Raw genomic sequence first — 13425 nt, 5'->3', positions numbered from 1 at the left:
AGGACAGTGTGGAGGATCTTTCTGTATAAACTATGAAGGTTTATTATAAAGCTATTATAAATTGCGGTGCCAGCACAGTGATAACAATTATACTGCTAAATAAAAAAGCTAACTGAGAAACATACCCACACATGTACGGAAACTTGATACATACAGTGGAAAAACACAAGAAAGACTAAAAGATAGTTTGTGATCAGTTCCCAAAATTCATGTTAATAGTAAAAGAATACGTGAATAAACAAACAAATAAATATATGCTAGTTAACAAACAAGTGAAGTTGATAAAAATAAGCAAGTTTAGGTTGTGAATTATCTTTTTTGGCTGTCTGAATATCAATTCAATAAACCAGGTAAACTGAATCTCCACTTGACTTTTCACTGTATAAACAAACGTAGTCTGAAAGACATTTTAAAGAAAGGAGGATGTTGTGAGTAATTGACCTTTTCTTTAGAAAGGAAGTAGTGATATTTTCAAGCACTACAGTAACATCAATCCGGTCACACAAAAGGAAGGTCACTTTTTTATTGAAAAAGGGGGAAAAAAAACATGGAGAAATTTATTTTCTTGCCTAAATAATTGGAAGTCTTGCATAGAAAACAAAAGGCATGAAGCTTTTAAGGGGACCGTTATGATGGTTTCCTGAGCTTCAGTACTGTATCACATCATATTAGCATAGTATTATGTGGAAAAATGCATCTGTCACCAAGGACATTTTGGTCTGTGAGCCTGTACACCTTAATTACAAGGTCACCTGAACTTCAAAGGGTGACTCCCTTGGATCAAGTTCAGCCACACCTTGTCAGTTTCAAGCATTATGAGCCTCATAATATGTTTTAAAGGGTAAAACTGTACCCTGTAGCAGTCCATAATGACAAAGAATGATTTTTCTGAACCTCTTAAACATAGCTTTGTCAAGGAGGGAAAATGCAAAACTGACCTTATCAGAGGGGTAAAATACAGCTCCAATTAAAACTGAACTGGGGAGGAGATGTTGGAGGGGCCATCTCAAACTCAAAATGTAAGCCTCATAGATAAGGAATGCTGCCATATGTTACAGCATCTTTATTCTCATCCTGCAATTACAGGGATCAACAAAACATTGTTAGAAATCATTTCAGTTAGCATGGATGCTACTGTTGAGATTAGATTAATTAAACTGATAAATCCCAAGCATGGATCAAAAACATCTAGTAACATGAAAGAAGTCAAAATATGAGACAGGCAAGTGCTGCCAAGAAGTTTTTCAAAGCTCCCACTGGCCTAGTATGATTGGAAAATCTACAATTTTGAAGAAAAGAAAATAGATCAAATGCCAGGTAAATACAAGCCTGTAGGTCTGGCATTTGCCAGAAACAGGCATCAGAATCAAGAAGAGCTTATCATAGCCAAAGCAGGATGCACAGTATATCAAAGTGAATTAGGCAGTTTCACTTTGACATCCAACCTAGTAACGAATAACATTGGGTCTTATTGGCAAGTGCTCTGTGCCTTCTTAATTGAATGCTATATATCAGTAACTGACCATGTACTTGGAGCAATGACCTAAGGATCTGGAGACAGGACAGTTTTAAATTATATCTGCATTTAAGAAAGAATTCAGGCTCTTTTTCAGTGAAGGATTAACTTTAAAATATACTGTGAAATCCCAAGATATATTCTAATAATATATTAAGTAAAAAAAAGCAGAATGATAGCTGCTGATTGAAATTAAAGAAAGAGAAGAAGGATGGAAAGGAGAAGGAAGTGAAGGAGGGTGAGTGATGGAGGAAGGAGGAAAGGAATGGTTGATTATTCTGTAACTATTCTAGCTAGTGGAATATGCTTCATGTTCCAAGAAACCAATATGCAATCACAAACGGAGACTTCTATTTTATAAAAATCAATATGGGCCCAAGAGGCTGTTCATTCTGTTTCAAAATCTTAGTCTCTTTTGGAGGATCTTACTGGACAGCCCTACTCTCAAAGCTTTCCTTTGAGAGATGTCCTGGGGTTACTTGTACAATTTAAGAGTAAGCCATAGAATCACAGTTTTCCAGAATCAGAAGAAAGCTTCAAAATCATATGTGTTTTGCCCAACATCACAGATCATTAAAGGACCATTTCTCTCTGAACCAAAATGTTGCATATTTTTATTTACGGAGTTCTTTTTAAAGACTAGAGAACTATCACAAGAGTAGCAAAATGGTCTTCATACATGATATACCAACTCTCCTGAAACTTATTATATCTACCATTGATTCTAACCTTGGAAAAGCCTTCCTATTACCCTTCTAGCCCTGCTAAAAATGAGGTACATGGGGTCAAAAGAAAAAAAAGACCCACAAGTAATGCTCAGACTTTGGGAATAAATGATCTCCAGGATGCAATTAGCACAATCCTTCACCTGAGAGATGGCAAGAACTAAGAGAAAAGAAAAAAGTCCGTAGGTTCATATGATGACTTTTAGAATAATTTTCTGTTCCGGCCACATTTTACCCTAATGACTATGCTAATCTAGTCTTGATTAGCGTGACCATGAAAATAATTATCATTTATATGCAATTTTAAATCTTAAAAACTTTTATTAAAATGTTCTTTCCTGCTATAGGACATGCAATATTGTCTAGAGTAATGAGTTCATTATGGTGTTTCTGACTTTTTTTCTGAAGTCTATAAATGTACATCTTATAACATCCAAGTGCTAATATTAGCACATAGACTCTATTGAATCTCTAATGCATCTTTCTGATAATTAATATCTTACATTTTTAATTTATATGTAATTTTGCTGTGATATGAGGGGAGACATTTCTGTAGTGCATATATATTATAAATTTTTTCATAGAAAATTATATTTTTCCTGGTCTTCATTATTTCTTCACTTATATCATTCTTTTGTGTCAAGAAGGCAAAATTCACTTATACTTAAGTACTCACTTATTGTCTTGAAGATAGAAAAAAATTGCGTCTTCAACAAATAATTACACTGAAGAGACTTGTTTCTATTTTTAAACAAATGGATATATTTATATCTTTTAATGCCTTAGAATTAGACTACCAATAGATGCATTTGAAATATAGAAACTATGAGCAGATGTTAATGTCACAAAACCTATGCAATGAAAAAAAAGGACTGTGATTTAAAAAAAACAACTTGACATTATTTTTATAGTGTCCTATTTCATAAGTTCTTTGTAAAAATTTAAAAATAAAACTACATAGATTCTGTGGGCAAGGAGTGGGTCAGCTAGAAAGTGTCTTCCAGTCTTAGTGAAGAAGATTTAAGGTAACTTCCACATCTGCAAAGATAACACTTCTTCTTGACTATAACTATCAGAAATTTTTAAGAGATAATCTATTACTGTAATAAGAATGTGTCTAAGGAAAGTAATTGTCTAAATAATACAGCTTTATGAAATTGTATGATAATTGAGGTATGAAATAACTAAGCTTCTAGATGTTCTAAAATTGTTTGGTCAACTTTTTTTTTTAAAGAGGAACAAAATATTACTCTTTTATAGCATACTAGCCTAAGGTACAGGATGCTTTGAGATGCTAAGAATACCAGTTGTCTGTCCTATTATGCTTTTATGACTCTTAGGGCATATAGGTTAAGCTCTGATTCTCAAACTGGGAAAGACTCACTCGGGGGCTGTTAGAATAAATATAGTTTCTAGTATTCCATCCAGGAGATTTTGGTTTAATAGCTCTGGGGTGGAGTCTGGGAAACGCCAGGTACTTTGGTATACACAATCTACTAACCTGTATGTAGGGTAGGAGTCATAGGGTAGTTAAAAAATATGCAATTCAAAATAAGTGGGCATGGGAAATGAGCCTTCAGTCTGTTATCTTCTACCTATGTTTGTATAGGAATGTCACTTTGATACTATAAGCTTCAAATTCTTCATCTGTAATGTGATTATATTTTGAGGATCAAATGATTCTCAAAGGCACAGTAAGTAGAAAAGTATGATATAAACACTAATTCTGATCAAGTACCTTCCAAGCATACTGTAGGATAAAATTAGTGACTGTGTTGATAGGGAGATGATGAGTTATATATGTCAGCAAAACTATTGATAACGTCACTTATTTTTTTTAATATTTATTTTATATTGGAGTATAGTTGATTAACAATGTAGTTTCAGGTGTACAACAAGGTGATTATACATACACATTATATCTATTCCTTTTCAAATTCTTTTCCCATTTAGCTTGTTACAGAATATTGAGCTGAGTTTCCTGTGCTATATAGTATGCCCACATTGGTTATCTATTTTAAATATAACAGTGAGTATGTCAATCCCAAACTCCCAATCTATCCCTTCCTGCAACCCTTTCCTGATGGTAACAATAATTTCCTTCTCTAAGTCTGTGAGTCTGTTTCTGTTTTATAAATAAGTTCATTTGTATAAATTTTTTTTAGGTTCCATATATAAGCGATATCATATATTTGTCTTTCTCTGTCTGACTTACTTCACTTAGTATGATAATCTCCAGGTCCATCCATGTTGCTGCAAATGGCATTATTTCATACTTCTTAACGGCTGAGTAATAGTCCATTGTATATATGTACCACATCTTCTTTATCCACTCATCTGTCGATGGACATTTAGATTGCGTCCATGTCTTGGCTATTGTAAATAGCGCTGCAATGAACATTGGGGTGCATGTATCCTTTCTAACCATGTTTTATTACTGGATCATATGGTAGCTCTATTTTTAGTTTTGTAAGGAACCTCCATACTGTTCTCCATAGTGGCTGTACCAATTTACATTCCTACCAACAGTATAGGAGGGTTCCCTTTTCTCCACACCCTCTCCAGCATTTATTGTTTGTAGATTTTTTGATGATGGCCATTCTGACAGGTGTGAGGTGATATCCCATTGTAGTTTTGATTTGCTTTTCTCTAATAATTAGCGATGTTGAGCATATTTTCATGTGCCTCTTGGCCATCTGTATGTATTCTTTGGAGAAATGTCTATTTAGGTCATCTGCCCATTTTTTGATTGGGTTGTTTGTTTCTTTAACATTGAGCCACATGAGCTGTTTGTAAATTTTGGAGACCAATCCCTTGTCATTCACATCATTTGCAAATATTTTCTGCCATTCTGTGGGTAGTCTTTTCGTTTTGTTTATGGTTTCCTTTGCTATTTGAAAGCTTTTGAGTTTAATTTGGTCCCATTTGTTTATTCTTGTTTTTACTTCCATTACTCTAGGACATGGCTCATAAAACAGTGGTCCCCAATGTTTTTGGCACCAGGGACTGGTAACATGGAAGACAATTTTTCCACAGACCGGGGTTGGGGGGTGGATTGTTCAGGTGGTAATGAGAGCAATGGGGAGCAGCAGATGAAGCTTCGCTGCTCACTTCCTGCTGTGTGACCTAGTTCCTAACAGGCCACGGACTGGTACCAGTCTGTGGCCCGGGGGTTGGGGACCCCTGTCATAAAAGCTATCATTGTGATTTATGTCAAAGGGTGTTCTGCCTATATTTTCCTCTAAGTGTTTTATAGTATCTGGTCTTACATTTAGGTCTTTAATCCATATTGAGTTTATTTTTGTGTGTATCGTGTTAAAGAATATTCTAAGGTCATTTATCTTTTACATGTAGCTGTCCAGTTTTCCCAGCACCATTTATTGAAGAGACTGGCTTTCTTCCATTGTACAGTCTTGCCTCCTTTGTCATAGATTAATTGACTATAGGTGTGTGGGTTTATTTCTGGGCTTTCTATCCTGTTCCACTGATCTATATTTCTGTTTTTGTGCCAGTATCATACTGTTTTGATGACTGTAGTTTTGTATTATAGCGTGAAGTCAGGGAGCATAATTCCTCCAGCTCCATTCTTCTTTCTCGAGATTGTTTTGGCTATTCGGGGTCCTTTGTGTTTTCATATTTAAAAAATTTTCAAATTTCTTGTTTTTTAAATTTGTTTTCAAATTTAAAAACTTTTTGTTCTAGTTCTGTGAAAAGGGCCATTGGTAATTTGATACTGATTACATTGAATCTGTAGATTGCCTTGAGTAGTATGGTCATTTTAATAATACTGATTCTTCCAATCCAAGAACATGGTATATCTTTCCATCTGTTTGTGTTATCTTCAAGTTCTTTCATCCGCATCCTATAGTTTTCGAAGTATAGGTCTTTTGTCTCCTTAGGTAGGTTTTTTCCTAGGTATTTTATTCTTTTTGTTGCAATGGTAAATGGGATTGTTTCTTTAATTTCTCTTTCTGATCTTTTGTTGTTAGTGTATAGAAGTGCAACAGATTTCTGTGTATTAATTTTGTATCTTGCAAATTTACCAATTCATTGATGAACTCTAGTAGTTTTCTGGTAGCATCTTTAGGGTTTTCTATGTATAGTATCATGTCATCTGCAAACAGTGACAGTTTTACTTTTTTTTCCCAATTTGGATTCCTTTTATTTCTTTTTCTCCTCTGACTGTTGTGGCTAGGACTTCTAAACTATGTTGAATAAAAGTGGCAAGAGCAGACATCCTTGTCTTGTTCCTGCTCTTAGAGGAAATGCTTTCAGCTTTTTACCATTGGGTATGATGTTAGTTGTAGGTTTGTCATATATGTTTATTATGTTGAGGTAGGTTCCCTCTATGCCCACTTTCTGGAGAGTTTTTATCATAAACTTGTGTTGAATTTTGTCGAAAGATTTTTCTGCATCTATGGAGATGATCGTATGTTTTTTATTCTTCAATTTCTTGATGTGGTGTATCGTACTAATTGATTTGCAAATACTGAAAAATATTTGCATACCTGAGATAAATCCCACTTGATCATTGTGTATGATCCTTTTAATATATTGTCAGATTTGGATTCCTAGTATTTTGTTAAGGATTTTTGCATCTATGTTCAACAGTGATATTGGCCTGTAATTTTCTTTTTTTGTGATATCTTTGTCTGGTTTTGGTATCAGGGTGATGGTGGCCTCATAGAATGAGTTTGGGAGTATTCCTTCTTCTGCAATTTTTTGGAATAGTTTCAGAAGGATAGGTGTTAACTCTTCTCTAAAATGTTTGATAGAACTCACCTGTGAAGCCATCTGGTCCTGGACTCTTGTTTGTTGGGAGTTTTTAAATCACAGTGTCAATTTCAGTACTTATGATTGGTCTGTTCATATTTTCTATTTCTTCCTGGTTCAGTCTTGGGAGATTGTTCCATTTCTTCCAGGTTGTCCATTTTATTGGCATATAGTTGCTTGTACTAGTTTCTTATGATCCTTTGTATTTCTGTGGTGTCCATTGTAACTTCTCCTTTTTCATTTCTAATTTTACTGATTTGAGTCCTCTCCCTTTTTTTCTTGATGAGTCTGGCTAAAGGTTTATCAATTTTGTTTATCTTTTCAAAGGACCAGTTTTTAGTTTCATTGATCTTTGCTATTGTCTTCTTTGTCTCTATTTCATTTATTTCTGCTCTGATCTTTATGATTTCTTTCCTTCTGCTAGCTTTAGATTTTGTTGTTCTTCTTTCTCTAGTTTCTTTAGGTATAAGATTAGGTTGTTTTTTTGAGATTTTTCCTGTTTCCTGAGGTAAGATTGTATTGCTATAAACTTCCTGCTTAGAACTGCTTTTTGCTGTGTCCCATAGATTTTGGATTATCATGCTTTCATTTTCATTTGTCTCTAAGTATGTTTTGATTTCCTCATTGATCCATTGGTTGTTTAGTAACATAATGTGTTACTAAAGTGTTACTCCAAGTGTCTGTGTTTTTTTTACTGTTTGTGTTTTTTCTTCTTGTAGTTGATTTCTAATCTCATAGCATTGTGGTCAGAAAAGATGCTTAATGGGATTTCAATTTTCTTAAATTTACTGAGGCTTACTTTGTGGCCCAACATATGATCAATCCTGGAGAATGTTCCGTGTACACTTGAGAAGAATGTGTATTCTACTGTTTTTGGATGGAATGCTTTATAGATATCAATTAAGTCCATCTGGCCTAATGTGTCATTTAAGGCCTGTGTTTCCTTATTGATCTTTTGTCTGGATGATCTGTCCATTTATGAAAGTGGGGTGTTAAAGTCCTGCACTATTATTGTGTTACTGTTGATTTCTCCTTTCATGGCTGTTAGTATTTGCCTTATATATTGGGGTGCTTCTATGTTGGGTGCATATATGTTTAAAATTGTTATATCTTCTTCTTGGATTAATCCGTTGATCATTATTTAGTGTCCTTCTTCAACTCTTATAACAGTCTTTATTTTAAAGTCTATTTTGTCTGATATGAGTATTGCTACTCCAGGTTTCTTTTTTTTTTTTAACTCCAGCTTTCTTTTGATTTCCATTTGCATGGAATATCTTTATCCATCCCCACACTTTCAGTCTGTATGTGTCCCTAGATCTGAAGTGGGTCTCTTGTAGACAACATATATATAGGTCTTGTTTTTGTATCCACTCAGCCAGTCTGTGTCTTTTGGTTGGAGCATTTAATCCATTTACATTTAAGGTAATTATCGATATGCATGTTCCTATTGCCATTTTCTTAATTGTGTTGGATTTGTTTTTGTAGGTCTTTTTTCTTCCCTTTCTCTTTTTTCCTCTTCTCTTGTGATTTTATGACTAAGTTTAGTGTTGCTTTAGATTCTTTTTTCCTTTTCGTGTGTGTATCTATTGTAGATTTTCATTTCGGGTTTCCATGAAGTTTTTGATATAGCAGTCTATATATAAAGAAGATTGTTTTAAGTTGCTGGTCTTTTCATTTCAAACGCATTTCCAATATCCTGTGTTTGTGTTCTCCTCTTCTCACAGTTGCTGGTTTTGATACCATATTTCTGTGCAGATGATTTCCTAAATTTACTGTATGTTTGCCTTTACTGGTGAGTTTTTCCATCCATAATTTTCTTGTTTCTAGTAGTGGCCTTTTCTTTTCTGCTTAGAAAAGTTCCCTTAGCATTTTTTGCAAAGCTGGTCTGGTGGTGCTGAATCCTCTTAGCGTTTGCTTGTCTGTAAAGCTTTTGATTTCTCTGTCGAATCTGTATGAGACCCTTGCTGGATAGAATAGTCTTGGTTTTAGGTTCTTCCCTTTCATCACTTTAAATATATCGTGCCACTCCCTTTTGACCTGCAGAGTTTCTGCTGAGAAATCAGCTGATAACCTTATGGAAGTTCCCTTGTAGGTTATTTGTTGCTTTTCCCTTGCTGCTTTTAATATTTTTGCTTTGTCTTAATTTTTGTCAATTTGATTACTATGTGTCTTGGTGTATTCCTCCTTGGGTTTATCCTGCCTGGGACTCTGTGCTTCCTGCACGTAGGTGACTGTTTCCTTTCTCATGTTAGGGAAGTTTTTAACTATTATCTCTTCAAATATTTTCTCAGGTCCTTTCTCTCTCTCCTCTCCTTCTGGGACCCCTATAATGCAAATGTTGGTGCATTTAATGTTGTCCCAGAGGTCTCTTAGACTGTCTTCATTTCTTTTCATTCTTTTTTCTTTATTCTGTTCCACAGCAGTGATTTCCACCATTCTATCTTCCAGCTCACTTATCTGTTCTTCTGCCTCAGTTTCTCTGCTGTTGATTCCTTCCAGTGTATTTTTCATTTCAGTTATTGTATTGTTCATCTCTGTTTGTTTGTTCTTTAGTTCTTCTAGGTCTTTGTTAAACATTTCTTGTATCTTCTCGATCTGTGCCTCCATTCTTTTTCTGAGATCTTGGACCAACCTCACTATCATTATTCTGATTTTTTGTCTGGAGGATTGCCTATCTCTACTTCACTTAGTTATTCTTCTGGAGTTTTATCTTGTTCCCTCATCTGGGACATATTCCTCTGCCATCTCATTTTGTCTAACTTTCTATGATTGTGGTTTCTGTTCCACAGGCTGCAGGATTGTAGTACTTCTCGCTTCTGCTGTCTGTCCTCTGGTGGATGAGGTTGTCTAAGAGGCTTATGATGGCTTCCTGGTGGGAGCGACTGGTTCCTGCCCACTGGTGGTTTGAACTGTGTCTTGTCCCTCTGGTGGGCAGGGCCTGTGCTCAAGAAGACTTTAAGCAGCCTATCTGCTGATGGGTGAGGCTGTGTCCCCACCCTGTTGGTTGTTTGGCCTGAGACATCCCAACACTGGAGCCTACAGGCTGTTGGGTGGGTCTAGGTCTTGATGAGGAAGTGGTGACCTCCACGAAGGCTCACACCAAAGAGTATTCACCAGAACTACTGCTGCCAGTGTCTTTTTCCCTACCGTGCGCCACAGCCAACCCCCGCCTCCACAGGAGACCCTCCAATATTAGCAGGTAGGTCTGGCCCAGTCTCTTTTGAGGTCACTGTTTTTTCCCCTGGGTCCTGGTGTGCATGAGACCTTGTGTGCACTCTCTGAGAGTGGAGCTTCTGTTTCCCCCAGTCCTGTGGAATTCTTGGGATCAAACCCCTCTGACCTTCAAAGCCAGATTGTCTGGGGGTCCCTCCTTCTGTTGACAGACCCCCAGGCTGGGAAGCCTGATGTAGGGCTCAGGACTTTAACTCCTGTGGGAGAACTTATGTGGTATAATTATTTTCCAGTTTGTGGTTCTCTCACTGGGCACGTATGGGATTTGTTTTTATTGCAATTATGCCACTCCTACCATCTCGTTGTGGCTTCTTCTTTGTCTTTGGATGTAGGGTATCTTTCTTGGTAGGTCCAGTGTTGTTTGTTGTTGTTGTTGTTGTTGATGGTTGTTCAGCAGTTAGTTGTGATTTTGGCATTTCTGTAAGAAGGGGTCAGCTCACGTCCTTCTACTCTGCCATCTTTCAACTTCCCCCTCTACCAACTTCACCTATTTAACGATCACTTATGCAAGGGGCACTTTGTGATAACTTAAAAGCTCACAAACTCTGGTGTCAATCACACTGAATCATACCCTAGCTCTCTGCCACTTCCTATTCTGTAGTATTGGAAGTATTACTTAATCTCTCTATGCCTTAGTTTTCTCATCTATAAAATATGATAAACTTGTTATTATTAATATCATTCTTTTATTATATATGTAGTACTATGATAAATGCCAATAAGCAAAAAATATACTTATAAAGTTCCAAATTTGATAGTGCTATCATAGAAAGCTACAGAGAGCTAAGAGATCCAAAAAAAAGAGGGAATACCTGACCTAGTTTGCAGTCTGCATGAGGCAGGAGAGTGGGGCATTTTTTAGGGTCTGATATTGTAAAAAGGATGAGAGGAAGTTACCCACATGAAGGATGTAGGTGGATCAAAAGAGTGTTTCAAGTAAGACATAGATACAATGGCCATAAGCAGCAGTACAAACTGGTAATTATGCAGTGGAAAAGGAAAGTCATATAACCCATCACAGAAACAAAGAGGAGATTGATGTAATATAAAATTGTAGAAGACAGCAGAAGAAAAAGTATGCAAGCTCTTGAGGGCCTAAGAGTATTGGACAATAATATTTTAATAATGAAGATATAGAAGGAGGTGACTTGATCAGATTAGAATTATAATAAATATGGAGAATAGATGTGGGAACTAGCAGTAAAAGAGGAAGATAAAACAAGTCTAAATCAGCATGCATACAAAACCATACCTATAAAACAAATAAAAATAATCAGAACTAAAAGGAGAAATAGACAATCTGTAAACATAATCGGAGACTTTAATGTACCTCTCTCACAAGCAAATGAAAAATTCAGAACATAGAGAAGATCTGAAAAAAAGGCAGCTAGCAAACTTGATCTAATTGATACATACAGAAAAATACACTGAAAATGAACGAATGCATAGTATTTCAAGTATATGTAAAATATTAACAAAATTTACCATGTGTGAGGTAATTAAGAAAGCCTTAATAAAGTTCAAAAGATTTTCTGTGTGGTAGTAAGCCACAAGTCCCCAAAAGGTAATGAAAAAGTCCCTATTTTCAGATTAAACAATATAATTCTAAATAGCATGAGTCAAAGAAGTCATAAGAAAATTTTGATTAAGAATAATAAAATATGATAGACAAAATTCAAGGGATATGGTAAAGCTTTTGTAGGGGAGCAAAATTTGCCAACCATTAATATATTTCTTTGGCATTTTAATTATTTTAAGCTGGTTATTTTCTAAGAAACAGTAGCCATGAGAAAATCTCTGAAAACCAAGTAGGAGTTACCCTCTTGTAAGAAACATTTATAAGGGGAATCTCCATGTGTAAGGCTGTCTCCCTCCCTGTACCAGGAATAGGAGGATAACAAAGTCTCTAGAAACTCCTACTGATGCAGAAGGCAATGACTTAAATCTGCATCAAAACCTTACCCTTGTTTACTGTGCTTTTCCTGGTAACCTCCCATAACTGACTCTCTTCACTCTCAACAATATCCTCTTTTGTCTTTAGCTGAGATTGTATTTAAGGTGAGGGCTTTGGTTATTTTGGTGAGTCACTCTGTTTTTCTGAGTCTCTTCCATGTATACATGTTATTAAAGTTTTGTTTGATCTTCTCCTGTAAATCTGTCTCATGTCAATTCTTCCACCAGCCAAAAGAACCTAGAAGGGTAGAGGAAAAATTTTTCCTCCTCAACACTTTATTTATAAGAATATTTATGGCCTTAAAATGCACATATTTGAAGAGAAGAAAGGTTTAATATGGCTACTTGGATAACTGATTTTAAGAAATTAGAAAAATAAGTTAATTAAGCCCAATAAAGTAGAATAAAGGAAATAAGAACATCAGAAATTCATAAATTATAAAATACAGATCAGTAAAAAGTTGATTGACTGAAGGCTGATAAACGACAGATACTCAGCCTAATCAACAGAAAAGAGAGAAGAAACAAGTTACTAATTTCATAAGTAAAAATTATATTATTACAGATTCTAAAGATATTAAAAAGATAATAGTATATAATGCACAATTTTATAGACTTGAAAATGTGAATAAAATGAACATGTTGCTTGAAAAACACAACTTACCACAACTGAAATAAGAAGGAATCAAAAATATAAATAATCATATTTATTCATTATATATCACTCTATATAAATATATAGTGTAAAAGGAAATCAAAATAGAGTCAGTATTGCTAAGAGAACTCTCTAAAATGGATCTGGGAGGCCATTAAGGAAGTGTGACTCATCCACATCTCAGCCTAGATGGAATCGGACCTTTTAACCTGATTAAGTGATCCAGAACATCTGCCAGAAACTTGTGACAGCCTATCTTCTTATTGGACCCTTACCCAAAATAACTTGTGACAGTCTATCTACTTAGCAGACTCTTACCCTAAAACAATTCATGATTCCTTAAGGACAAATATTTTCTAACTTGCATCAAAGTCAATCACAATTCTCACCTGGCAACTTTTAACAACTTCATGGCTTTTTGTCTTTATAAGCCCCTGACTTGTTGCCTCGGAACACTCTTTCAGGGTTACCCGAATCTGTGTGTCTCCCAAATTACAATTCTTAAGACTCCAAATAAACTCTTTTCCTATTTGCAGCCCCCTGCATTATTATTTATTCATTTATTTTTTTTG

Source organism: Eubalaena glacialis, chromosome 3 (assembly GCF_028564815.1).
Source record: "Eubalaena glacialis isolate mEubGla1 chromosome 3, mEubGla1.1.hap2.+ XY, whole genome shotgun sequence".
In the NCBI taxonomy this organism is placed as follows: domain Eukaryota; kingdom Metazoa; phylum Chordata; class Mammalia; order Artiodactyla; family Balaenidae; genus Eubalaena; species Eubalaena glacialis.
Note: the sequence above shows the minus strand (reverse complement) of the source record.